At 42.6% G+C, this 27473-nt stretch overlaps 1 long non-coding RNA gene across 1 annotated transcript; it reads right to left on the bottom strand.

Annotated features, from left to right (window-relative positions):
- On the bottom strand, positions 1-27473 carry LOC138068387 (uncharacterized). The gene is made up of 3 exons (XR_011143194.1): positions 27222-27473; positions 5376-9614; positions 1-671 (listed from the first exon to the last, which is right to left on the bottom strand). It is a non-coding gene; the product is annotated as an uncharacterized lncRNA (long non-coding RNA).

The raw sequence follows: 27473 nt of genomic DNA, 5'->3' as shown, positions 1-27473 counted from the left end.
CCTTGAGAGTTAGAAGAATTACCTCTGTTGTACTAAATCTCAGTAGAAAATAAGGCTCCATTCCTTCAATCCTTAGGAAAAAACTCACGTTTTATTTTATGTTGTTTGTTACCCAGAACTTCCCGTTCTCCTGTCCTAGGATTTGAAGGAATAAAACTTCTGCAATATGCACAAATTAAACTCATTTGCAAGCCAGCTGAAATGCCAACCACAGAAACGATACCATCAGCCAGATTGGGAGCAAGACCAGCTTTATTGCACACATAGATAATGTTAATTCTCTCTTTGCCTGCATTTGACTCTGCAACTGATATAATTCAGTGGTAGACCATAATGTCTGAGAGACCAGTTTAGAGCATTTTCCTCTAGAGATTCCACTGACAGTTATTGTCGCTTATCTCCCGGTAGGACTTATCTCTATGGTAAAGATCATTCTCTCTCACATTGAAGGCCTGATATGCACTTTCAGCATCTTCAGAATTCCCACCGAGGCAGTTTGGGTATATGGGAGATTCAACATTGGAACATGTAATGAGATTCTTACCTCCAAAATCTGGCCAGGGCAATCTACCTTGTGAGCATACCAAAAGTGCAGTAAGGGCTCCCAATCTCTAAAGGTTATTCAGACACCGGATAGAACAAAGTACCTCTTAAACAGGGAAAATTCAAATCTGCAGAATGAGACAAAGCAAAACAAAAAAAGGTTGGAACACAACCTCCCCTGGCCTCTGTGTCCTTGCAGCCTTCCTGTGGTCTTGCTCCGAGTCTAGCCAGTGTCTTTCTGAATTACATAGAGCTATACAAAGTTCCCGAGGGTCCCTGAGAAAATTTCCTTCCCCTTACCTCGGAGGCTCAGCTATGTATACACTCCCAGCCCTCAGCAGTTTCTCCCTCTCCTCTTTCCAAGCCGTGCCAGTCCTCTACTCGCTGCGCACCCCCAAAACTCCCTCTTTCCCAGGAATGTCCCAGGGAAGGAGGATCCTCCCCTCCCACGAGGGTCTCTCACGTCCCAGCCTGCAAGAGCCTGGCCAGTGGGTCTGGCTAACACACAGTAATGTTCAGTGATGGCAACAAAAGGGAGACGCTGTCTCTTGCAGAGCCTGGGGACGTGAATCAACAAATCCCGCTCTTACGACTAGCCAACCCAGCGGTATTTCTAACACTGGTTCAAGCATTTTAAAACCATGACTCTTTGGTAGCCCTCTCATCTTGTAGGACCGTGTCTCTCCTCAGGCTATGCTCTAGTTAGCCAAAAGTAACTACATTGCGTGAGAAGCTCTTTTCATTCTTATCGTAAGTATATAAACCAATGCAAATTTTCTGTCACAGACATTCACCTGGCAGAAAAGGCTGTGGAAGGGCAGCACCTGCACCTGGCAGAAAAGGGAAGGTTGCTGTAACAAGTGGTCACCTTACACTTGGACAAGAATCCAGCATTGATAAATTGGTACCAGTGTTTTTTACTTTTCTATTGCTGCTCATCCCTCTGTATTTTAAGTTTTTATCCTGCTGTCCAAGCAGAATCTAACAGCTCACTTTACTGTCTGAGCAGCCACAGTCAGTGCATTTGTAGCTTCTGTTCCTTGTCTGAAAAGGAGTAACGTTAGGTTAGTAAACCTTCCTTTTGCTATTTGAAAATTGCACAACTGTTGTAAATACAGGTCAAGATATTTTCCTCTGGTTTCACAGCACAATAGATGAAAATTCAATGTTACCAGAGGCAGCTGCAGTCCCAATATGAACTGAGGGAAAAGCAAGGATTCTGCGCTGTGATCACAGCGTGTGATACAGGAGCATCACCCTCCCTTTTACCTTCCAGCCCACATTGCGTGTCAGAAGAAGAGCAAAATATCACCTGACTGCTACGCAGTGCTTCAGCTCCTCTCCCGCTTTGGGAAGGCGTTGTGGTCCGAGACCTGAGCGCCTGGGACTGCCGTGAGGAAGCGCGGAGCCAGTGTGGAGCTGCTGTAACACCCTGAGAGCCCTTCACCTGCCAGCGCCATCCCATCAAGTGGGGAACAGGGTCTAATGCTGAGTGATTAAGGTCACCTTAGGCCCTCTTTAGTACATCCTTACATGAGTATATGATTTCATTGCAAGTTTCAGGTGATTCCATAAGTTTCTAGAACATTTCTGTGTTACACATGCTTTCACAAAAACAGAAATAACGGAAAATGCTGATTTATCAGTGCACAGATTTTTTGAGGCTCAGCTTGATCTGTTTTTCCACTGATATTTCCAAAAAATTTTGGAAGCTAGAATGTTGCTGGCTCAGACGCTCTGTGACCTTGTTCATTTGGGATAGAAAAGCACTGGTTAAGCAAAGAGCAACAGATACATCTTGTAGGTATGGAAGTGAAAATATTTTTTCATTGTAGAGTCAGCTGTTAGTCCAAAGTATTTGTATAGATTCTTATGGCAAAATGTGTAAATACTGTTTTTTCCATCAAGTTACTATACATATATCCCTAACGTTGCATGACTGAAAGAGATACACGTTCTGCCTTTGGTGATGCAACAGCCACGTTTAACTTAGAATTAAGATTAGAAGGTCCCTTCAAAGTAACAGATTGAATAAAAGCATCTGCCTTTGGCATTTTCATGATGAAATAATTTTGAGTAAATTTTCCCTCAAGCCCTAAATTTATACTGCTGTATTGATCTTTTGGATCTTGAAATAAAAGTGTGATTTTCCCAAAGCCTGCTTGAACTAAATTATTATAAAAGACAAGCAAGGTAAAGCACTACATTGCCTCATTACTCTCCCTGTTGACTTTCACTTCACAGTAAGAAATTCTAGTATAATCAAAATGTGCCCATCAAGGATTTGAGAGTCTAATATAGTTTCTCAGTCTATTGATTGATTTTTATGAATTTTTTATAATTTTATTTTTGTTCTTTGGGGCGAATCCTTAGCTAATATAAACTGTCATTGTTCCATTTACATCAATCTGCACATCTGTATTTATAAGTTGCTGCCACAGGAACTATTATCTCTTAAAATATGTATTATGGCAGTACTATCAAAATCGCTCAGAAGACTTCATTTTTGTGGGGAGTTTGGTTTTGGGTTTTTTTTTTCAGGAATTAGTGATCAACGTGGTGATGTCTGTAATGTTTCTCTGATATCTCCAGCAGCTTGAAAGAAATCAATTCTTGCTCATTGCAACATATTGTTTTGCTTCAGTAAAAGGAGATTCCTCGATGATTTTCAGTGTATTTGTTCACACGAGCGTATATTGGCTTTTTTGCTAATGCGTACCAGCGAAGACATAGTTTCACCTGTCTGTGTGTCCTTTGCACAGCGCACAGTACCATGACTCCTAAGCCAAGTGTCATCTCAATTTTTCCAAGAGTTGTGTGCTCTTATTCTGCACACCAAATGTGCTTCATGACGCCAGCATTGCTCAATAATGCTTAATTGCCAGGTATAAGAGATAAGCAGCTATACTGCTTTTTTTTTTTTTTTTTAGAATTGGAATTAATTAGTACGACAGGTGAACACTTCTGTTTAATCTAAGTACATGTTTTATAGGCAGTGGCCTAGTGAAATTTTACAAAACTGGTTTTAGGACATGAAGGTAGTCAGTATTACTGCAGCTGGTACTCCAAGAGCATCACAATGTTATTGTAGAAACATTTCAGAACAAAATTGTTTCACATTATTCATGATTTATTGCCTCAGCGTTTTTCATTTTAAGATGCACAGCTGTTTTCTACAAAGAGGAGTGGCAAATTGGCTATATTTTGAAGGGCAAAACCAAATTGTTACTAATGGTAGACAGAGGTGCTTTGCTCCCTTTTCACCTGCTACAGTAGAACCGTGGGAAGAAGCTGATGAAGTTACTGTACTGTGTGACAAAAAAATTTGTATGACCTGCATTTATGAACATGTGACCAGTCGGATAACAGCAAAGCATCATTTCCCATGCAAGTTCCCTGCGATACCACAAATTTTCCTGAACCCTAACAATATATAGTACAGTTGTAATACACAACATGTTTACAAATCTTAATTTTTCCTACATTACTGTCTGCACAATATATTCTCCAACCAGTGCATAACAAATCCCCAAATAAGGTTACAATACGCTTATGTAAATATTTTCTCAAAAGATTAATGCCTTCAGGTTTTTGCAGATTATGATTCATATCTTCACACTGATTTAAAATCAGATTTTCTTGGGTTTTTTGGTAAGAAAATCCTCTTCAATTATTTACTGTTTATAGGGAAAGTATTTTCCACTCTGAGATCTTGCATTAAAATTTTAAGCCACTAGTTTATCAAGATCTGTACTTTTCTGATGATGAAGAAATTGTTCCCTCTTGCCTAGACGTATTAGAGTCAACTATGAAGAGAGTCTGCTAATCTGGAACAAGCTAATGCTTTTTTTTTTTTTTTTTTCAGTTTTTGCAGGGACAGCACTTCCTTTTTCTATTTGAAACAATCTCACGGTCCTTGCTAGCGAAGAAGGGCCTACTTCTTAGGAGAGTGCCCTCTAATGATTGAAACAACCTGTTCTTCAGCTTTTCCTTTCTTGCGTTGTGCCATTGTGCGGCGATGGTAGGGCTGCGATTGCAGAGCGACACCGTGGTTGCCATGGAGTCATACGCTTGCTACAGCGTGCGAACTCTTGGTGCAGCCACTTCTGGCCAAAAATCATTAGTGTTCCAGCCCCAAAGTGAACGCAGGGTTAGTTTTCAGTGCCAGCTGCAGGAGATTAGATATACAACTTTCTATTCATATAAACTACTCATCTAATCTTTTCATCAGACTGAAAATTTAACCCAGCTGGTTCCTGGCTTCAATTTAAAAACAAAGTGATAAGCAATTGGTCTATCTGATTATCTAATCATATATTATATCCTGTGACTAGAGCAACGTTTCGGTTTGGCCAGACCAATTATGCTGCCCTGTATCCAAAGTCTATTCCCATAAGAAAGCTCTACCATGGGAGGTGAGGAAGGAAAGGAGGAGATTGTGCGAGAATATGCTAGAGAACAGAGAAGATAAAAAAGAAGAGCTTGTGAGTCGGAGCTTTCAATTCTCTCTTGAACTTTAAGGAATGGCTATTTCACCCAGTTGCTCTCTCCTCCAAAGACAAAACGCAACCTCTCACCCAGCCAGTGGAAGCTATGCCAAATGTATAAAGTGGCCTGCCTGCACTAAGGCTCTTCTGTGCTTCTTAGCCTTTTCATAAACCAACTGGCTAGTATTTATCTTAAAAATAGCTTATATTTACCTATATTTATTCAAAGACTTCCAGTTCTACATGGGTACAAGACTCAGTTTCTCATAGGGACACTGAGCCCTCTTTTCCAGAGAGTGTACTGGTTCGGTTTCGCACACACTACCTTACCTTACACTTACTTACCCCCTTCCCACCGGCAGGCTCCCTGCTGAAGTTATTCTGCGCACAGGTACTTACAAAGCCACTTGGATGCACCCAGCTTGGGCAACAGAAATAATATCCACAGTCACCGGCCTTTGCTGCCTGGCCTCGAAATTCAAACACAATTGCCAGTTTTTTACTTCATAGTTGTGAGCCCAGAAGTGATTTCTAAGAGAAGGTTATTCGCAGCTCTGCCTCAGCTTCTGTTTTGCTAGGGTGTCCTGTAGCTCGGTACACGCTCGGGCTGCTGCGAGAGCAGCTTCACTTGGCTTCCGGCACCACTAGCAGGGTTAACGTCGTTTGGCCTGAGGAGATTCAGAAAGGAAGCTCAAAGAGCTGGTATGGCTTACGAGAGCGTGTGTGCGTGCGCGTTGGTGTGGGGGGGGTGTGCTTGCGGTATTGTGTGGGATTTCCAAGCATCCTGTATTTCAGGTGGCTTCTGTCTGCATCCTTGAAAATAAAAAGGCTCATACAATTTCACTAATGTGGTGCTACAGCTGTGCCATTTTGGCCCGCTTAAGCCCTGACAGGCATCTTTGTTTGCTCATACGCAGGGGCTCTGTTTGAACCGTTGCCTTTCTTTTTTTGCTGGTGATCTTTTTTGTTTTGTTTTGTTTGCATTTTCAGAAGATGTGGTAACTTTGTTTGCTACTATTACTGCTGACAGCAACAACTCTTCTAGTTGCAGCTGGCATCATACGACGGCCAGAGATAAAGAATTCAGCTTCAGAAAACTTTGTGGATTCCTACTACGTTTCAGACCTGGGCAGACACCAAACAGCCAGGTGCAGGCTCTGCCCTCGAATGCAGGCAAGGTGCAGCTACAGGCACTCTGCTCTCTCAGGCCTCTTCCTCCACACCTGGCTCCCCTTGCAGTCAACTGTTTGGGGGTTTATAGGAGGGATAATGCAGAACAGCTCCTGTATTCAACGTGAACAGGAGTGCTAATTTAGGACCTGACTTTATTATTTTAATCATTGCCAATTGCACTTTTTCAGCTGTGCAGCACCTCTTTCTTTTTCCACTCTTCTCCTTTTGCATCCAACTTAGTAGGGGCAGAAGAACACTTGCTGCTTTCCTAAGACTGAAAAGAGAAGTAATTTTCACTTGTTTCCAAAGATAAAAATTCCCTCTAAGAGCACAGAGAGGAGGAGAAACCGTTCCAGGCTCAGGCTTCTCTTTGCAATCACACCTGAGGGTGTTTCGATACCCTGCACCACCTCCTCAGTGGGTCAGAGCTCCAGGCAGTTCCGTCTCTGCGTGAAGTTTGCCCAGTTTCACTTTTCAGCGCGGAGCATGGGAATGCAAACCTCTGAGTCACACCCGCAAAGCGGCCCGATGACAGCCTGACTAATGTTGCTTTGACAACACCCAATAGATTTTACAGAGATTAAGGTCTTGTCAGAAATTTGTCAGCAGCAGTTTAGGAAATACTTGCTGAAGATCTGCAGAGTTAACGGCTCCGTGGGTGTTTGCTGTTTGGCTATCTACATAAACAAACAGCTGGGGCAGCTGGAATAAAATCAGCAAAGTTGTTATTAATTCAGACTCTTTGGGCATGCCTCTGCTTCAGGCGCAGCAATGATGGCAGTGGAGCGTACTGATAGCCCAGCTCATTTTAAAGCATCTAGCTTGGGACCAGAGGACGTCTAGCTACAACAGCACAGAGCTCATCATAGATTCATTTACCCAGCTTTTCGGCTTGAATATTTGTGCCAACAGGATTAGCTAAGCTCTTTAAAAATCATAATAAGGAGATACAAAGGACTCGATTTAGCAGCAGTATGATTCAAAGAGAAAACTCACAGTTGCTCACAAAAGGAGCTGTGAAAGTCTGTACAGATGGAAAGAAGGAGCTTACATTTGCTGGGTGGACAACAGGGAGGCGGCGAGCCAGGAAATGCAGTGTCTGCCATGGGGGGGGGGGGGTCAGGCCTCCACTGCAAATCCTTTATGTATGTCATCTCGAACGGATAAAGTCACATGGAAAAGGAGCAGACTCCTATTAATAAAGAGTCTATGAGGATAAAATGCAGTAGATGAGAAGGAGGGATTGTGGAGAAGGAGGGATTGTGTCTGGACTTGTTTATGAGGCAAGGACATTAATCTGCACTGTGAGACTTAGTGTTTCTGCAAGACTTTTCTAACTTCAGGTCAAGGTTCAGGGACCTTTTCCACGGCACCGCTGCTCGCTGGCAGAACTACTCCTCTATTTGGAGTAATTTCTTATCAACGGTGCCCTGTTTTATGCATGTCACTTTTGCTTGTTAGGGGCTGGTCAGGCAGGCAGAACAGGCAATTGCCCTCGGCAGTGAAGTGCTCTTTGTAGGATGACTTCTGGCTATGCGGAAGGGCATATTTCCACTTACCGAGGTCACTTACCTCACCTATTGATCTAACCCCAATCTTATTTTTCTTGCTAGCTCGAGAACCAATAAGTTTAAAAAGTGAAATTAAAAAAAAGGTAAAATATAAAATGAGAACACCCAGTAAACTTTAAACCTCCGCCCAGAGTAGTGCTGCTTGCTGAGATAGCAATCTGTCAGAGCAGGACTTGCTGAGAGAAGCAGTTTTCGTGAAAGTCTGCTTTCTCGCTCAGAATATTTAGGACCATGGTTCATTACTAGGGCATGGATCAGGGATAGGTCTTTAAAAACCAGTAAAGTGAAGACTGACGATCCGCGTGTTAAGAAGCCTCCTGAAGCTATGGCAACCAAGCCCAAAGGGGTGAAGGATGGTAAACGTATCCAAGTCTGAACTGGAGAGAAGCACAGTACTATAACGCACTGAAGAGGGAGTGAGAAGTGCCATTACTATGGCATTGTGAAAGCCTGCCAGACTCTAATGAGACAGGCTGACTAACGGGGGAAGGATACGGGAGATGTTCAGCAGGAGCAGGCCTCGACCTTGGATCTGAGCCCAAATTCTGTAGCAGAGAGCAATAACGAGAAAGGCAAGATCAAAAGAGACAGCTCTAACAAAGAGGCAGAAGAGATAGCTAAAGACACATGAGCACTTACCAAGTACTTGGCTTCTTAGTCCTTCGCTTTGGGCTTGACCTCTTGTTCTCCTGACGCTCTTTCTCCCGCCGTCATTCGAAGCCGCAGCCTGGCGAGCAGGCGTACCCTGTCGCCGAGCTGGCGCAGCGTGCTGTACACAGTACGCCTGCCTAATACATTCACAGCCACTCTGCATGGGTAATTTTTATTACCCGGGGGCATTTCTCTTTTACATATCCCTAGCTACAATTTTACTGAAATCATTTTCTTTTTTATTGGCTTCTTACATTGTTAGAGTGCCCGTGATTTCCCAAAGGTTAGATGATGAATGACAACACATCATAGGAAGACAAAATATAGGCGTTTGCCAACTATAAAACTGATTTTTTCACTTGATATGTTTCCTTTTCTTGTGCAACAAAGATAAGTAACCTTGATGGAATGAACAGTACACATAAAAGTTTAACAAGCTCTCTTCTGAACCCAGGATCACACAAAAATAGTTTGGTTTAATAAAGATACTGGATTTCTACTACCATGATGGACCTTCAGAAAATGAATTAACCATTTTAAAGACAATTTCAAATATAATCAGTTGTGTTCAATCCTGCAATGAGTTGTTCCTGGGCAGCCAGCTGGGTCCTTGAGAGGTTTCAGGGGCCTCAGAAAGAGCAGTGGGAATGCAGAGAGACATTTAAGCACCACGCGACCAAGCGTACTCCTAGTGCCTTGGCAGCTTAGGGGGCTCCCGGCCACCTTTCCTTCACCCCAATTTTTCCCTTCAAATGCTGCGAGCAGGAGGCATGCCTCCACATTTCCCCACATCTTCCTCTCTTGCCACAAGCGTTTGATAGCAGCGAGAGCCCAGAGCCAGCCACACGCGGGGGACAGGCGTGCGGACTCTGTTTTCTGTTCAAACAGCCATTCCCAGCTGCTCCCAGGAAACAGAACGCTAATATCATCACTTTTCTGGCTGAGACCATGTGATCTCAGATAAGCTTCAACCTGACCGATAGGTCTACCCTTAAAAAGGCAGGGAAAAGCAGCAAGCAATATCAAAGAGTCCACAGGTCTCCTGTCGAGCACCTCGACAGGACTGTTGTGGTACCAGCAGATGAGAGGGGCTCAGGGACGTTCCACATAAATACGGCGTTGATCCAAACACGTAAACAGCCTTTTCTTCCCAAATGCATCTAGTCTTTATGGGCAGCAGTGAGTTGGCCTTGAAAGAAGAAACTTAAATTCAGAAAAAAGCTCAGGTAAAAGATAGACACTATTTAAATGTGTTAAATATTAAAAAAAAGTCCAGTTATCAAAAATAGACTCTAAGTGAACATTTTCAGGCTCAGTGACTTAAAGACAAATATTTTGGTGGCAGAATGGCAGGAGAGAAAAATACAAAGTGCTCCCAATAATGTAGACACAATTTAAACCAAAAGCTATACACTTACCTATCCATACAGCACTGCTGGGAGAACAGGTAACCAATTTTATCTTACTTTCTTTAGTCCTGGCTCGTTGCCCCAATAGGAACACTGAGAAATGCTGCCACCCCAGTTGATTCTTGCCCCTTTCTTTTTAAGAACTGACCAAAACTGGCTGACGTTCATTAAAAGACTCTTAACTAACCCAAGTCTTTGGTTGACCCTTGTATGAAAATTTTGTCTATTACCAGAACGCCCTGAAATAGATTTAGGAAAACTTCAATTCTAACGCTGTGGATTTCAGAAGCTGCAATTACAAGACTATTCCGACTCTGCCCTTTAGAACGGAGCTATTTCGACAAGCTCAGCGGCGGAATCAATACCACAGTGATTGCCACTATGGTTGAGGTGGCTCCAGGCTGCCAAAACTCCAGATCTGTCTTTGACACGTTCTCCCAGTCCTGCATGACTTGGCCCTTTCTTAAGCAGAAGGTCAAACAGCCTTGAAGATCCGTTTGACAGCAAACAAATGGAAGCCGTCCCTAGGAAGAAATACGAATGTAATGGTCGCGTTATTCCCAAACCTGAGATTCTACTTGTGAGAATGAAACCTTTGTGTTATTTTTCCATAAATAATCTCTTGTAAGCTAAAGTTAGGGTGCTTTAATTGGAAAGTGATTGTTTCTGGTGATAAGCATTTGACATCAAAATGCTGGAAAAGGAGAAAGAAACCAATTCTATTGTTAAAAAAAAAAATTCTACAAGCTGCTGATACCAAAAGAGAAAAAGGAAATAAAAGCAGAATAGAATTTCAAAGCATCAAATGTGACTATAGGTTTTAAAGAGAAGGACTAAGCAGAAAGCATAAATATCATGTAACCCAGAAAGAGCTTGGGAACAAGTTGCATGCCTGAACTTTTGAACTCAATCTTTCCACTGTCCTGTCATATACAAATGACATGAGTGATGGAGCTGAAAGCTGTATTTCAAATTTTTCAGATGAAATTAAATTACAGAAAACATCAAAACCATTTCTAATACAATAGCAGTGTTGGATTGATTATGCTCTTGGATTAATAGATGGTAATTGTAGATATACTTTGAAGCCTTCAAGCAAAGAACCTAAAGAAGAAATAGCTATTATTTGAGAAGGCACTGCAGCAATCTACCTCACAGAACAGCTAAAACTTACAGTGAAATATTGTTAAGGTTTTCGGCCAAGGTACATATCAAATGAAAAATGCAGAATCAGATTGTTTAAGGAACAATGTAGAGATAAAAGAACTTGCAATTTTATTGTCTGAGTCACTGGTTAGATGTCACAGACTTCAATCACTGAAATGAAAAAAATCTTTTCACTGTACCAGCAGCAAGCAGAGCCAGAGTAGTACAATTCGGGGTGTAGTCAGACATGCAGCACCGTACCTCTGCTGTCACTGGAGCAGCGAGAGCTCAGCACTGAGTCAGGCTGTGCCGTGCAGGGAGTTTGGGTTAACGTGTGACTTCCCATTTGCAGCACGCTGGGAGCGCGCGCAAGAACCAGGTACCACAGCCCGCCTGCCGAGCAGTGCTAACTCAGTCGTTTGCACCCACCTTGCTGCAAATACAGCGTTCACGATTTGTGTGCATCGTGCCGTATCTGTGTTTTTCACAGAGACAAGTATTTGGAATCAGGTTACCACAAAACATACAGCAAAGTATCCAAAACCAGTGTAGCTCTTAACTAAGTTTTTTAAAGCTGTGGTAGCAGAGGAAGTTGCAAGTGGGAATCCTCCGTGTTTCAGCATTAGGAGGCCAGTGAAAAGAACCCAGATGCAGCAGCTGTAAAGTCTCATGATTGATTCTGATTTTTTGGTGCTTAAAGTAGGCTTTTATATCCAAAGTTCTGCCAATCACGTACGAATTGCTGACAAAACCATGAGAATCAAAACTAAGGATTTAAAAATGCAAAGAATTTCTTGAGTGATCGTAAGACTGATAAACAGATGGGATGGGTGATATTCATGTACAAGCCTCACTGTACCAGGCACAAAATTCCGCTCTCACCTGCAGGTATATAATGATGGTTCACTCTCTCACCGTGTTCCTTTGACTAAAACTATTTATCTTGGATTTTCTAAAACCTTCACAAAAGCAGTGTATGCACTGTGGAGAAGGGAAATGATCAAAGTACTTGCAACAGCTCCTGCTTCATGCAGTCCTGGAACAATCAATATTGGTCCTAGTATGATTCGGTGTTCCTGCGACAGACCTATTCTGTGGAAGCTTAACGAGATGCAGTGTTAAATCAGTTCTCAGAGCCAACAAAGAAAGAGATGCTGCTCACCAGATTTTCTTACCTGCAAGACACCGTCCTTTTGTTAACTCACTGAGATGATTAAAAGGTATCAAATCATGACCTGTTTTCCACAAAGACACTGCGTGATTTCCAAACCCCTTCCCAGCCTTGGCATTTGGAAACAGTGGAGCATTTCCTGCTGTTGTTCAACAGCCGCCACCGAAACTAGGAATTCTCCTCCCAGAGTGGTGGCAGGGTGCCTGAACAGCTCTCCCACTCCAGCAGCGCGTGAGCACACACCAAGCATTTGTGTACAGAAATAAGAGCAGTTTCTCTCCCACAGGCAAGCTCACGGGAGTTTGACTGAATTCTAGCATAGCACTGATTTGTCCCTATGACAAGAGACAAGCAAAGAAACTGCTGAGAGAAAGCTAATTGGAATGTATTGAAAATATATTTTTAAATATAAGCTTATTATAAGACTCCAGTCTTGCGTGCCTTAGACACACCTCTGAAATGTGGGAGATGTGCACATATATATATACATGTGGCGTTGCTCCATTTATTTTGCAAGAACCAAAAGTGAGGGGTTTGAGAGGCAGTGACCAGAAGGGAGAGCCCAGCGTCATAATCTGGAAGGGAGAGAAAGTTCTCAGCCACCCAGTACACACACCCGGCACCACAATATCTTTTATAACTCATACTCTGCTCAATGTTAAGCCCACCTATCACGCCGATTGTCATGACATCCAGCTCAAAACTACAAAAATAGCAATCAAAAGACCTCCTGCTTAACGTAAGCTGTCTCAGCTCACTCCAGGGACTGAAAGAACTTTGGAGATGAAGCTGAAAAAAATACAGCTTGTTTTTATGTACGGGGTGAATTCTCAGTCCTAACAGATTTGCCACCAAATGTCATAACAAAAAAAAGTCAAAATTTTGGTAACAACGGATTGAAAATGCTGCTTATTTTCAGTGCTGTCTTCCTGCAGAGTTTCCTTTTAAATGCAAGCTTAATACAATTTTGCCCCACAAAACAATCTCAAAGTCAGGAAAACAGGAACCTCCCCATACTGCTTTGTTGGTTAAATCAGACCTTCTGGAGACGGTTTTTACTTTGCAAAGAAAACCATGTTATGAGTGACAAATAAGACTAAGATCAATGTTTTATTAAGAACAGACTCTCCTGTTACAAGCTGCACAGGTTATTTTCAATCATGACCTTTGTGTCTAAATTGCAATTTTCATCTGAGTAGTGTTTTTGGATAGAAAAGGGGATTTGTTCTCAATGCCTAGAATTCCCATCAGGGGAACCAAAAATATAGCAGGAGCTGTCAAGAAAGTACACATGCTTGTATTAAAGCTATTATTCTGACCAGAGCTCACATGTGCAGCACAGCACTTATACTTGTAGCCATCTTTATTTCCATATAGATATGTTCTGAAGCAAAAGCACCTCTTGGCAGAATAAGGCTATGTCCTTGCAGCCACTTCAGTAGCACTGAAGAACTTTAAAAGCAGGAATAGACATAAAGGATTTAATTATTCTTACCTAGGTTGCATATTCGCATGTTACTCTCTGGAGAAAACAAAAATACTGTCTATACAGTTGTTTGCAAACTAATGAATTAGCTACATTTCTTGGTAGAAATTAACGCGTCTGCAAATTTATAGTAAAAGCCACTTCATCCTTTGGATGTCTCTGAAACAAAGAAGCGTGTTTGAGTCTCGTGTATCTGAAACAATAGCAAATACTGATTTATATACTGTATTATTGGGCAAGTTTTTAGGGCAGTCTTCTCATTAGGAAGCCATGCATGCACAATATGCATGGAAATCCCATTACAACTGCATGCTTTGCTTGGATGGGCCAGCTGAAGAACCGCACACAGGTGAATCCACAGTTTATTTTGGGCTGTACAAAAAGTTCATTGCCCTTGAGAACAGAACACTTCATTTTGTGTGTTGTACCACTGCACAGGCACCGAAGAAACTGAAAAGTTATAAATAAGGATGTTTAGGGGTGACTGCTTTGAATAAGTTAGTACCATCCTGTTAAATAGGTTAGTGTAAACACGACCATTGATTTGAACTTAGAAATGCTGAGACATCACCTCAAATTTTAGAAAAGTAAATTTAAAAGCCTGGATAGAAAATTGTATCAGAATACGTGAATTAAATACATAGTCTTGGTTTCTACGCAAAAATGACACGTGCTCCAAAAGCTTACAACTGACCTGTTTTCGGTGCCTAATTATCTCTTCAACTTAGAAAAATTAGAGCTCCCAACTAGACGCTTCTAAATTCCATTCTACTATATACACTGTGTTTGTGCAGATTATCATAAAAGAAAGTTAACATTTCCATAAATCATAACGCTTCTATTAAGGTCATGCAGTGGGTATTCATATTCTTATCACTGTTTAGTCCTTGATATAGTAAGTATGGTATAAGGAAACAACATTGACTAATATGACTGCACAGTGAAAAAAAATACATTATCAGACTCCTACTAGTTATAGCGTGGAAAATGAATAACAGGATCATTTAAATTTTTACTGTGGAAGCTTTGAAGGGACGGCACAAGGAGGACAGGGGAGGACGATGAAACAGAGATCTGAAAGCACAGCACATCCTGCTGTCTCTCCGAGTAGGATTAGTGGCCCACCATGCCCCAGTGGAATTGCTTCACTGTCTTACGCTGCCATAGGAGGAAGAGAGCAAAGAAAATTAGGAAAGAAAGTGCCATTTGGATTTGTATTGTAGTAAATAACGTACCTCAAAAAGTTCCTGAATTCAGGCTATAATTCCACACTGGATAATGATCAGGTGAATAAATAGTTCCTTCTGGCCTCTCGTGGATTTAAGATATCTCCAGCCAGATTCAGAGGAATGAGATGTTTGCTGTGTGTAGCAAGGGGGTGTTTCTAGCTCTGCTAGTTATATTCTTTAAGAGCTTCTTTGCCTTCCTTCCACATGCCCCCCCACCACTCTCCTCCTTTGCACATATACAAACTAAAAGATAAGCATTCTTCATCCTTCCTCATGGAACCACCTCCTTTTGTTACTTCCGTGGAAAGATGCAGCCAGGAGGCCAAAAGTTTAACTTCATTCCACAGCACAAAGATGGGGGCAGAGTGATAAGTTTATGACAAATCACAAAGCGGTATCCTGAAAACTGAAGAAGGTGCAAAGCAGAGCCATCTGGCATCCTCTCCTTCCTCCCTCTGAATCTCTGTTACATTTTGAGATCAGCCTGTGTTTTCCACCAAAAATTAGGAACCCATAGCCCATGGGCTGGGAAATTTTGACAGAGTAGGTGGAACAGGGGGGCCGGAAGCCTCAATCCTTACTTGATGCTTTATCTTGTATTGATTTACCTCCAATCTGCTGCTTCTATTTTGGCTAGGGGAGGGAGAGTAGCTGGCAGCAAGTCAGTCCCATGGCCGTGACCACGAATGCCAGGGTGGCTGGGAGTTAGGCCAGCTCCACAATTTCCTGGGGATCCTTCATCTCCATAAGGTCATGACCAATTCCCTCGGTTTATTGCAGGAGACAACTCTTTTTGGAAAATCTGTCCTTTTACCCCCATCTGAAAGCTGTACTTTGACATTTGGCTCCATATTACTGCATTAGCATAAACAAGCATCTGCAGAGAGACCAAGAGGAGTATGAACAAAAATTCAGCTATTTTGATGAAAAGAGAAATTTCTCTGTGTGTGTATGTGATTGCTTAAGCTCTGTTTGTACTGGGTTCATGGACAAGCACGGGTACCCATGACAACAGGGCGCATGCAGGCATGGATACTCTGCATGGAGATAGACAAGTTAGAACATCCACAATGGGAAGGCTCTTCCAAATGAGGGATGACAGCGCAGCACTTCCATCTGCCACGCAAAAGAAAACCTTGCCATTTCATTCTACATGCTTGATCTCCTCTAAGTACCTTTCCATTTGTCCTATAAATAAATAACAGCTTTACTTCGAGTATGCTGTTCTCACAGGTAAGTGAAAGAGCAGGAAAAACATATTGGCTATAGTAATGAGCAACAAGGCAACATTTGTACAGCCCAGTAGATCTTGGGAAAGGAAATAAAATAGAAAAATGATATATAGAGGTGTTTCAAGTTTGTTTACTGTTCATATGCTAGCTATTCATCTCTCTTACCAATGTAAAATTCTTGTGTCATTGAGAGCAAAATAGCAGCTTAACTGTTAAAGCAAAACTTCACTGTAATCATTGTCCTGACCCAATTATTTAAATCTGCTTGGCAATCATTTTCTTCCATAGCGGAGCACTGCAATGTGAAAGACTAGTACTTTACAATAAAAAAACTGCATGTGCACAGGGCTATGCCATCTTTTAGCTTCTCCAATACACGAAATAACCACAAGGAGTTTTGTGTTGCTTCATTCAGCTAGTTCTGAGGTTACAAAACATGGAAGCACATGCTTCACGCGCTTGTTTACGAGTCATTCATGAAGAGCTCAATTTGTATCTTAGCTCCATATCTCCTCTATAAAAGAGTCACTTTTTTTTTTTTTTTTGTTACAAGCCATAAACTTTCTCTCGTGTCAGAGACACCATCTCAACATAAAAGGACAGAACGTGTCTTTTAAATGGTATGGAAATATTGTCCCTTACAAAGGTGCACAAAAATGCCACAGAATGTAGAGTCTGTGAAGTCTCCTTTACTCACACTGAGTAATACCTAATTCTTTCAACAGTTCCACTGAGTATTACTATTCATTTGATTTAGACACTATTTACTGCAACTTATTCATGGTAATTTTCAGGCAACTGCCTCAGTCCTATTTATGATGTAAGTTCTTTCTTTTTTAAGTCATTCATCCAGGCTTTTCATTAAAATAGAGAGAACCTATAATGGATTCAATGTGTAATGCAAAGATTAGCTTTTATAATAGACTTATTTCTGCCTAAGTCATCAAATACTGCATGTCTAAGTTCTGAGAAAGTCAAGTGAAAATCTCTCTCTGAAGATGATTCTGTGGGTGCAGAGTATTAGAGAGATTTCTTGATTCTCTCAAAGTGAATCGGTACTTTGCAGTCTACTGCAAAACTCAGCACAGTTTGCTGGGCATGAAGCAGCAGACACTGGTGGCAGCCAATCTTCTCCATGTTGGCACCAAAAGATCTGCAGAGCAATGCAGGATGGGCAAGCCCTGCACCCTGCTCTCTAGCTGAAGCTGAACTCAACCTGGATTTTGACAGAATTTGGACTTCTGGAGCAACAGAATAGTTCTCCAGAATGAAAATGTGTCAATTGCTGATATTGCTGAGACAGCTCAGTACTTACTGAGCGCTGGGGCATCCAACTGCAGCTGCCATAAAACTTGAAATGTGTCCACGGTTTATAGACCTTGCTACTCAGAGCCGTATCCTATCTCTTTCCCTTTCTCCAGCCCTTTTCTGCATCTCTTCTCCCCACCAGCCATCTCAGCATCATTTCCACTTCTAGCCTCAGATATTCCTTCCCAAATTTGTGTATCTTCCCTCTTCATATCCCCCAGCAGCCTCTCTCCCAACTCTGCTCCCTGAGACTCCCTGACATCTCCTCTCTTTGTTCATCTCACACCCTTCTTTACGCTCGTCTAAAGCACAAGAGATAACATACATGTTCTTCCAATATTTCTGCAGTGCCTGAATTAGTAACTAGCCCAAACCCTCTAGCCTCACTCGGCAAAACTTCCACTGAATTTAACAGTTAAAGAGACAAAGAGTGATATTGCCTGATTTGGCCTTAAATGCTGTGTATATTAAAACGGAAAGGAAAGCAAAGAGAAGCTGTCAGTTAGTATTCCAGCATTTGGGTACAAAATTAAGAATCAAAGTCTTTTCTCAAATTAGAGCAGACATGAATTCTTCAGAACAGGGCAGAACATACCAACAGAACATACAAATGAGTTCTGAAAAGCTATTTCTATTAATAATGAGCCATCAATCCATCTGGACAAGATTTTTAAGTTCTCAGGGATATTCACAGACTAATAACTAAATGAAGTTGAATAACAAGAAGATGAAGAGACAGAAATCTTCAAGGCCTCGGCTGCAGTAAATGGAAGCAAATGGGAAGATAGCCACAGAAATTATTTTTCAGCAAACAATTTGCTACGAAGGATCTGCCAAGGGCATAAGGTAAATCAAACACTTCAGGAGTAAAAACAATGACATACAACTACTTGGATGTCTAGCAATATGTAGCTGAAATGAGCAAACAAATGCATGAAGAATCTGAGCAACTTAATAATTTGGCCAGTGTAACTGCAAGACCCAGATAGCAGGCCCTGGTGAGCCACACTAATATTAGTAAAGTGTAGTTCACTAACATACTGCTACGGAGGACCAAAAACTGCTTGATTCATATTTGAAGAATAGCTGATCTGACAACTTTTGTCCCCGTCTGGATGTGATCCTGGGCAACATGCTCTAGGTGACCCTGCTTGAGCAGGGAGGTTGGACTAGATGATCTCCAGAGGTTCCTTCCAACCTAAACGATTCTGTGATTCTGTAATTTATTTGAAATAAGGCATATAATGATTTACCTTCTTGCTTCCCATCTTTATTTTCAGCTTATAGAGCTGCATAAATGACTGGTGAATATATTCACTGAATATTTTATTGGATTGATTTTTCAAATATGCTTATAGATATCCAATGTTTTACTCTTTTTTTTTTTTTGTTCATGTCATCCCACCATGCTGAGAATTACAGCTGGCCAGGGACACGGGAATCAAGCCCCAGGGATCCCTCCACCCCCTGAGCTAAAAACAGCAGCAACAAGTGCCTCTTTGCTAATAGCTAGGAGAGGACTTGCAACACACTAGCGACAACCCTGATTACATCCACCGTTTCCTGTTACCCTGAAAATACCTGAACTACCACAATACCGGGAGCTGTGGCTGAACACAGCAGGTGCTGCCGTGCAGCCTCACAGGACGCTGCAGATCTGTTGGCAGCACCAACCTTATCGCTGCCTGGCTCAGACCTGGCGCAGACCCTGTCAGGGTCTCTCTATGCAACAGAGAGATTACAATGATGCTGGGTCAAATCCTGACACATGAATCAAAGTGTAGACTCACTGTTCTCACGCATAGACCTTATTTAAGATAAAGAAATCAGAGGAGGAGAACAAGTGATAAAGCATACTCCAAATGCCCCAGCTCCTGCTGAGCCAGAGGCACAGATTAACTTGCCAAGACATGCAGGGAGCAATAGCATGACTGTAATAAGCAATCCAACATTTAGTGTTTGATATTGCTTAATCATAATGAAATATGTTGGGCCTGTATACCATGTGTGCCCCAATCAGAGGTTCTTTACACTTTTACAGTATGCGTACTCATCTGTCTTCCTAAAAACAAATAATCCCTCAGTCTCATTGCAAGCCACCAGTGACACTTAGTATTCTGATCACTCCGTGCAAGTCCACCTGGTATACAGTGTTTTAAATCCAAGCAGTGTTATGGCTATGCATTTTCACTAGCTTCATGGTACAACACAATAGCTCTATTCAGTAAGAAGTAAATCTAAATTCCAATCTTCAACCGATGAGGTTTATATAGGTATTTTTTTCAAAGACTTTTATGCATCTTGAAACCACATCTGTCAAAACACGTTAACTAAACAATGGGATACTTAAACACCCTCTGCAATATCAAGAAGCTTTTTTTCCTCCCATTTCACTGGTTACAAACCTTTTTGATCTTAAACGGTGACAAAGGATCATTGAAAAAGTCCCCACTGTCTGGTAATGTCTGGAAAACACTATTTATCCTAGACAGTTTATCAATGTGTCATTTAGCTCGAGAAGATTATAAAAAGGGATGAAATACACTAGCTCCAGAAGGACTTTCAGAAATGCTGCCAACATCCCCAGTTGGCCGATGTTTTATCTGCCCCCATATCCCTTCCAGAAGGAGCCTATTGAGATTTCTCTCCTGTTGCCTTACGGATGGAGTTGCACAACACGCTTTTGCTTGGCCGTGGATGAAGCCCCTGACCCAGTTTCCCCTATATACGAGGTGTGATTCCAGATGCAGTGGGGTCAGGAAGCACATAGCAGCTCAACAGAAAAGGGAAACCAAATACAAGGTCTTCTCCAAGGGCCACCAAATTCACCAGGAGCTTCTGTGGGGACCTGAGTGCTTTGTGGACATTTTTGCCATTCTTTGAGATGAACTCATTGATAAAAGCAGCAGGATAGATCTGAAACCAGGTCTGCCTAACCTGTCAGGTCTAAATGGTACATCGAAAATAGTTTCCTGTAATCCTAGTGCCTCTCCTTACATGTAACTTCTCTCATTTACCATTGTCCTGCTCTCCTGGTTTCTGGTACTGCTCATACTTCCCCATTAGCATTGCTAGCAAAGAGCAAAGTTCTGTATCACATAACTCCTTGATGTGATTTATAAAGCTATCTAACTTGTTTTATTCCTAGTGTATCTTCTGTAACCTATTTGTCTTTTTATCACAGCACCTTATCTGCCCCTTGTTTGCTGTAGCTATTTATCAAAGTGTTACAATAATATCTATTCCTCTAATATTATTGATGCCTACGCGTCCCCGGTCCAAACCTGGATGTGGCTATGGCCTGGCCATACCGCTGCGACGCCAAGGCACAGGGCATCGCTGCTGACACGTGCTCCCTCACCACAACCTCCCACCCTGCTCAGGATCATCTTGTACTTGCACTCCTTGGGTGAAAACGTCTCCAGTTCGTTCTGTCCTTATGCAGCCCCAAGCACAATACAGCCCTCAGCCATGCCTAGCGCACCCAGGAGACCAGGCAACATACAGCCAGCGCCAGCTGTTCCCCACGGCTGACAGTTTACCTGGGCTCTGGCAGACTGACCCCTGCTTGCTACCTCAGCGTGTCTATTGCCAACGAGTTACACTCGTACTTTGCTGCCTGACAGGACTTACGAGGCTTCGATCATTCGGTGCATAGAGCCCTCTAGAGACGTGCTTAGCTTTATTATTCTATTGCCAATGCTGTTGCGGTTGTTTCTGATCAAATAGCACACCTCGGTCAGTGACAGTGTTTATGGTTGGTCTTAGATCTAACACGCTACTTCGCATCAGGCTTAAAGATGGAATGAGTAGCAAAACAGTGGCAAAAATATTGGTGCTTAATAATCAAACAAAAGAATAAGAGGAAACGCCTCTTAGGAAGATGTGTGTGTGTGCGTGTGTGTGTATTTGTATGCGTGTGCACGTATCTGGGGGAAGAGAGATGGTCCAAGGGGTCCTCCCAGACAGAGCCGCTTCGTGGTGCTCACCGGCAGCGCAAGGCTCCTGCTCCTGCACAGCCTTACTCTACGCACTTACTACTACGAGATTCAAACAGCTGCAATCCAGCTAGCAACGCGTTCGCATCAAGAGGTCTGCTGAAGCTTTTCCAAAACACAGAGGTGCGAGCTCTGCTGTCCTCAGCAAAAACCAACAGGCACCTGTAATGAGACCGGCAACGATGCTTCAATAGCCAGGACACGCTGCACTTGTGCGGGAGGGGGTGCCGTGCGGAGCGGGGTCCGGCCTGTCCGGCGCGCCGCCTCCGACAGCGCCGCGCACCAAGTGCTTCAGAGGACCGCGCACGCAGCTAGCGCTTCATAGCAAAACTCTCCAGAGGTGGAGCTTCGTTACGATCTGAAGCCAGAGGGTTTATTTCTGACTGCACACACACAAACACACATCTGTAAACATATCTTAATATATGCAAGAAATTTTACAAATTTCTTCTGTTTAGTTCATCTTCTCTAATGGTATGCATTCACATTATCCATGCACTTATTTGCATGGACTTACTCCTTGTCCTGTGAACCTCCCTATAGTTTTGATGCCCAAAAGCAGCAAGTTCCATACACTGATGATGTATTGTGTTAAAAGTTATTAGTTTTTAAATTGTCTTTCAATGCAGTTTAGTATTTCCATGGTTTTATCCTTAAAAACAATAAATAGGAAGAAATTTTATTTCAAATTCTGATTTATTCATTAGCTCCTATTAGTCTCCTTCAGAATGATCTAGCCTTGACCTTTCTAATCTTATCTTCACACAGGAGTTAGATAAATATCCAATTATCAGGCATCCAATTCTCATTTACCAGTCTATCAGGTACAGAAAAAAAAATCTTAAAATGGGTGAGTAACAAATAGGAGAGGGGTAATAAGGAAGAAAATGAGGCAGAGGATTTATACGTGAAAGAAGGATGCAACAGAGGTTCAGGGAGAAAAGCACAGGGTGAAAGTAGTAGTGCTTCATTAGTAGTAAAGGGTTTATTAGTTAGTTTATTAGGCTGAATTAGGACCCCGACAGGAGGAGTCGGCCACAACTGCGAGAAGCCAAGGACTGAGACTAGAAAGGGGATGCCAGACCCTGCAAGACTGTCTCATTTAAATCCTCCACGCGAGGCTCCCCCCACGCTGGCTGAGCCCGCAGGAACGGAGACGGAGACGCCGCGATGCGGACTGGCAGGTGGAAGAGGAGGGGTCAGGCCCGAACAAGGAGAAACAACGGACACTATTTCATCTACGGCACAAAAGCAGTGGGATGCTCCAGGTACTGAGCGACCTGCCGGAAGAGTGCAGCAAGCGTTATGAAGTCTGCAGTAAGGAGGCAGAATAATTTCTTCTTTTCAAAATCAAATTCAAGTAGAAGCAGCCTTAGCAAAAGCCACTTTATATAAATTAACACAATTCTTCCATATATCACAATGAAGGGTTAGGCCACAGGACTTCCACTGTCTGCAATTTCCTCTCAGCTGCTGTCCTTTGGCTCCGCTGTATTTGTCAGTACGAGCTAGAAATGCAATAGAAGGGCTACGCATGCCGACAAGGATTGTCTGTGATATTTACCAGTTGCCTCATGCCTCTTAAATGGTAAAATGAAGGCCCAGATCATCTAATTAGTCTACACTGACTGAGCATAGACCTAGAATGAGGGATAGGAGAGACTTTAAGATGCACTTATTTTAGATTGCCAAGCAGCTTGGGATGCGCAGCAGGGACTTCCCGAGCAGAGCCCCAGTCTGGCACCCTGGCAGAGAGCAGTGGCATTGCTCAGGCTGCTTCGTGCCCCTCTCAGGCTCACGCAAGGCCATCCCCGATACGGACCAAGGCCAAAGGCAGGAGGCTTGTTGCCTCCTGGCTGCTATCAGAGCAGGGCACGTGACATCCCAAAACTGCACACCTGGCTTCAACCCATCCATCCACAGCCTTATCCACAGGCTTCCTTGTGCCAAAAAGGAGAGCATAAAATATGTTTCAACCAACACAATAAGAAAATCACCAGGCCAAAGCAGCTAACCAAGCCACCCTGATATCTACAGCCCACACGTCAAACTCATTGCCTTTTTAGTTTTTAGCAAACTCCCTGTAGGGCCCAGATTTCCCCCTTCCCCTCCCCAACAAGGGAAAGGGCCTCTATGAACTGGCAAGTTCCCCAAACTCAGGATATACCCTCTTTGCCCCCAGAAAGCCTGTGAGAAGTAGTTTTACAAAGCGTCCAGCCGTTTGCCTATCAAGGTAAACATTGACAAATAGCACAGTTGCCTGGAACAAAATCAGCGCGGAGAAATCACAAAACATGGTACCACTAGGAAGCTCTGTAAGGGACTGAACGGTAGGAGGAAAAGCAGGGAGAGCTGGTTTGTACTGCTGCTCCGCGGAGGCGAGTGCTGCTAGCAGATGATTTCAAGGCATCCTTTTCTGCCATAATCTTCATCAAAAGGTCAATGCCATGTAGGTGGCTAATAATTAAGACCCGCGATGAAAGTATCTATCAATATTTACATTAAGAAAAAAAAAACAGACTCGGGGTACTTGAGTAAGTTAAATATTCCAGGTTGCTGCAGCCAATTAGTTGTTGAAGTATATAGTCTGTAGTTCATTAGGCTGAACCAATCAGGGATGTCACTTGGGGCTCACCTTTGAGAGCTCATGGAAGAGGCATGGGAAAACCGGCAAATGGCAGTGCCCATGTTTACCAGAGGGGAGGATGGCAGAGCAGAGGAATAAAAGAGCAGTGAGGAGTTCTGGGACAAACAAACAAATGATTTGCAAGCCCATGGAACATATGAAGGAGATGAACAGCAGCACAGATGAATTTGTCAAGTAAAACTAATGTCAAAACAATATAATTTAATTTTGCAACAAGGTAACAGACCTTGTGGATAAGGGAGAACAGTAAATGTCATATTTCATCTAGTAAGTCTTTGACACCGTTTCAGATGATATTTTTATACAAGCTGTGGTTACATGATGTAGATGAAACTACTGTGGGTGGATGCAAGAGAGATTGGATGACTAAGACCAGGGAGGAGTTATTGATTGTTCAATGTCAAAACGGAAGGACGTGCAGGACAAAGGTATTCCCAGAGGAATACCTGAGCCAGTTTTGTTCAATGCCATTTTAGTGACCTGGCAGAGAGAATATAGAGTATTCTCAGTACATTTGTGAATGATCCCAAGCCAGAAGGGACTGCAAATGTGTGGGAGGATAGGATCAGAATTGCAAATGATCCTGATAAGCTGGAGAACTCGCACAAACAATAGGATGCATTTCAATTAGGGCATGCAAAAATTATCAACTGGACAAATACAGGATGGAGGAAAAATTGATTAGATGGAAGTTCTTTATAAAAGGACCTAGCAATTACAGTAAATTATAGCTGAGTGTGAATCAAGAATGCCACAATTCTGATAGAGACAAACAAGCATGCGTAAACAAGGGGAGAGACTGCAAGACGAACAGAGCAACCTTTCCACTCTTCTCAATACTGATGAGGCTTTTGCTGGGAAACTACATCTGGTTTTGGTCAGTGCCCTTCAGGACAGACCTTGACCAATTGGTAAGAGTCCAAAGGAGAGCAGTGAGAGAGGTCAAAATCCCCAAAACAGTCCTACATGGAGACAGTGAATGAATGTATTTGTGTAGCCTGAAGTTCTTTTGCAAAGGCATAAGGAGCATGATCTCTGTCCATATTTGATAGGACTGGAAGCAGTAGGTTTTAATGGCAGTAAGAATGATTCATGTTAGGCATCAGAAAAAAAAGATGTTTTAATGCTCAGAACAGTTGAATACTAAAGAAGCACTAAAGCCTTCTAGCGAAGGACATACTAGCCTGAAGGTCTTTAAGAAAGGGCTAAAGATAACCTGTCCAGAACAGCAGAGGTATAGATACAACGATTTCCTGAGGTCCCTTAACAATCCCATTTCCTTCTGGTTCTCTCTCTACCAAACGGGTAAAGGAGGCCCTGCAACAGCCAGAGATAACCCCCGGGAAGCCTGCTGGCAACATCCCATGCACTGCCAGCCATCACACAAACCAGCCTACTCCTCCGAGTCCCCAGGATGCGGGCATTTGCTGGCACATCGTGTGCAGGGAAGCACGGAGCTGTGTTCAGCCTGCTGGAAAGGGACCTCCTGTGTGACAACGGGTGCGGGCCTCGGGGAAAGCAGCTCAGCCCTTAATTTGTCTGGAAGAACATCCCTATTGGAGCTGCAGACTGAACGTGAATGCTCCCACATTCACAGCGTGCTTTATGCCACGTGGATAATCGGAAACTAGTTCAGTAGGTGCTCATCCAACTACTTCAGACTTCAAACAATCAATCAGATGATGAGAAAGGCATAGCCAGGATCAGCATACAGCCACCAGGATGTGTTAACCACTCAGTTAACCACTGAGCAGTTGAGTTCAAGGCATACCACTCAGTTCAGGAGAAAAATAATGAAAAACATATCCTGCTTTAAGGACAAAAAGCTACCATGATTTGTATGTTTAGGTGATCGCTGCATTATCAGAGAGGTCATTATACTGAATATTCATGGATTGCCCTAGGCAAGGGCCTGAACTGGTCTCAGAGAAGTCTCTCCCTGCCCAGCAATATAATTTTATCTGTTCTTAATCAAATTTTAGGATCAGACAGCTCATTCAATTGCACTTAAAATGCCCCCTTGCTAGTGACCTGGCCAATTCAAACTCACCTCATACGGTCCAGCTCTGTTTCTTTGGGACTGCTGCTCAGCTCAAAGCTTTTACGTTAACTGCACAGAGCTGGCTTCAAAGCCTGCTGAAGAGAGGGTCTTAAAAAGCAGGCAGAGGCAGGGACACCTCATCTGGAGCTGCCCAGAATCATTGAGACCTGACCATAATGAGTCAAACTCATCACATGCAGAAGCCCCACGAAGCTCAATTCAGGACCATGCTGCCTTTCGGTGCTTATAGCCACAGTGATAATATCCACTCTGAAAAACTCCCACATCTTACAGTAATGCGCAGTATGGCAATATTAATGAATTAGCAGTAGGAGAAAAATTACTCATTTGGAAGAAGGCTTCTGGAGGAAATATAAAGCTGCAGGAAACTTGCCTGTTCTGTCTCTTGGCAGCTCCTGCTACTAGTTTTAAATTGGCGCTGCAAGGGTTATCAGCTGATTCTCTGTAGGAACTAATTGAGTGAACCTGAACACACCTATAACTGCACGGTAAAGTTACATGGACCTCAGTTTTCTGCCTTAGAACAAATCAGGTTTATTTTTAGGGTTTTGTCTCCAGCTGGATCTAAAGCTCCAACCACAGCATTGTGATGTTAAACCCACAAAGGTCAAAATTAGAAGAAAATTATGACAGCACCCCTTATGAAGTGAAACATGCATTTTACAGAACATTTTTGGTACCATTTTGTCCTTATTCTTGCCCTTTCCCAATTCTCCACGTAAGAGAATATTTTGACACTGGAATTGTATCTGTGAATACTGGTTAGCAGGAACTCCTCAACTTACACAACCATTTCAAAACCAATATTTTTACTATGATCTTCATCCTTCCCATGTCAGTTTAATGGTGATTAGGAAAGGCTAATTGGGCTCTTTGTGTTTGCCTTATATTTCGAGTGTAATAACAGGGAATAATTTGTGTGTGCATTCATGTAGTTTTATGCTCGCAGATTAGGGTGCTTTAAGAACTATCTTGAGAGCCAAGGAAGGTTTAGAATTATTCCAGTTTCTATATTGTGAGTAATATATAATGAACAGGAGAAAATTAAAAAATACAGTAAGATTTTATGGAAATCTGAGAGCATTTAAATCTAAAATTAACAACTTACCCAACACGTTTACCAGTGCATCCAAGAGCAATCTGGAAGTCAACATTAACAAAAACCACTCACCCTAAGTTATCCACATCTCAAGTCACTGTCAAAACCTCTAAGGTAGGTCAGAGCTTCCAGTCAGCTCTAATTAAGAGCATTTTGGAGGCAGAGCCAGAATTCAGTTCCTCCCAGTGCTCAGCCTGTGTTTGCTCTCAGCACTGCTTTGTGCTTCCAACTTTACTGTTTCACTTATTACCTCCTTGGTCC

This window comes from Struthio camelus, chromosome 10, assembly GCF_040807025.1.
Source record: "Struthio camelus isolate bStrCam1 chromosome 10, bStrCam1.hap1, whole genome shotgun sequence".
Taxonomy (NCBI): domain Eukaryota; kingdom Metazoa; phylum Chordata; class Aves; order Struthioniformes; family Struthionidae; genus Struthio; species Struthio camelus.
The sequence above is the reverse complement of the archived record's forward strand: the minus strand, read 5'-3'. Positions and strand labels throughout refer to the sequence as shown.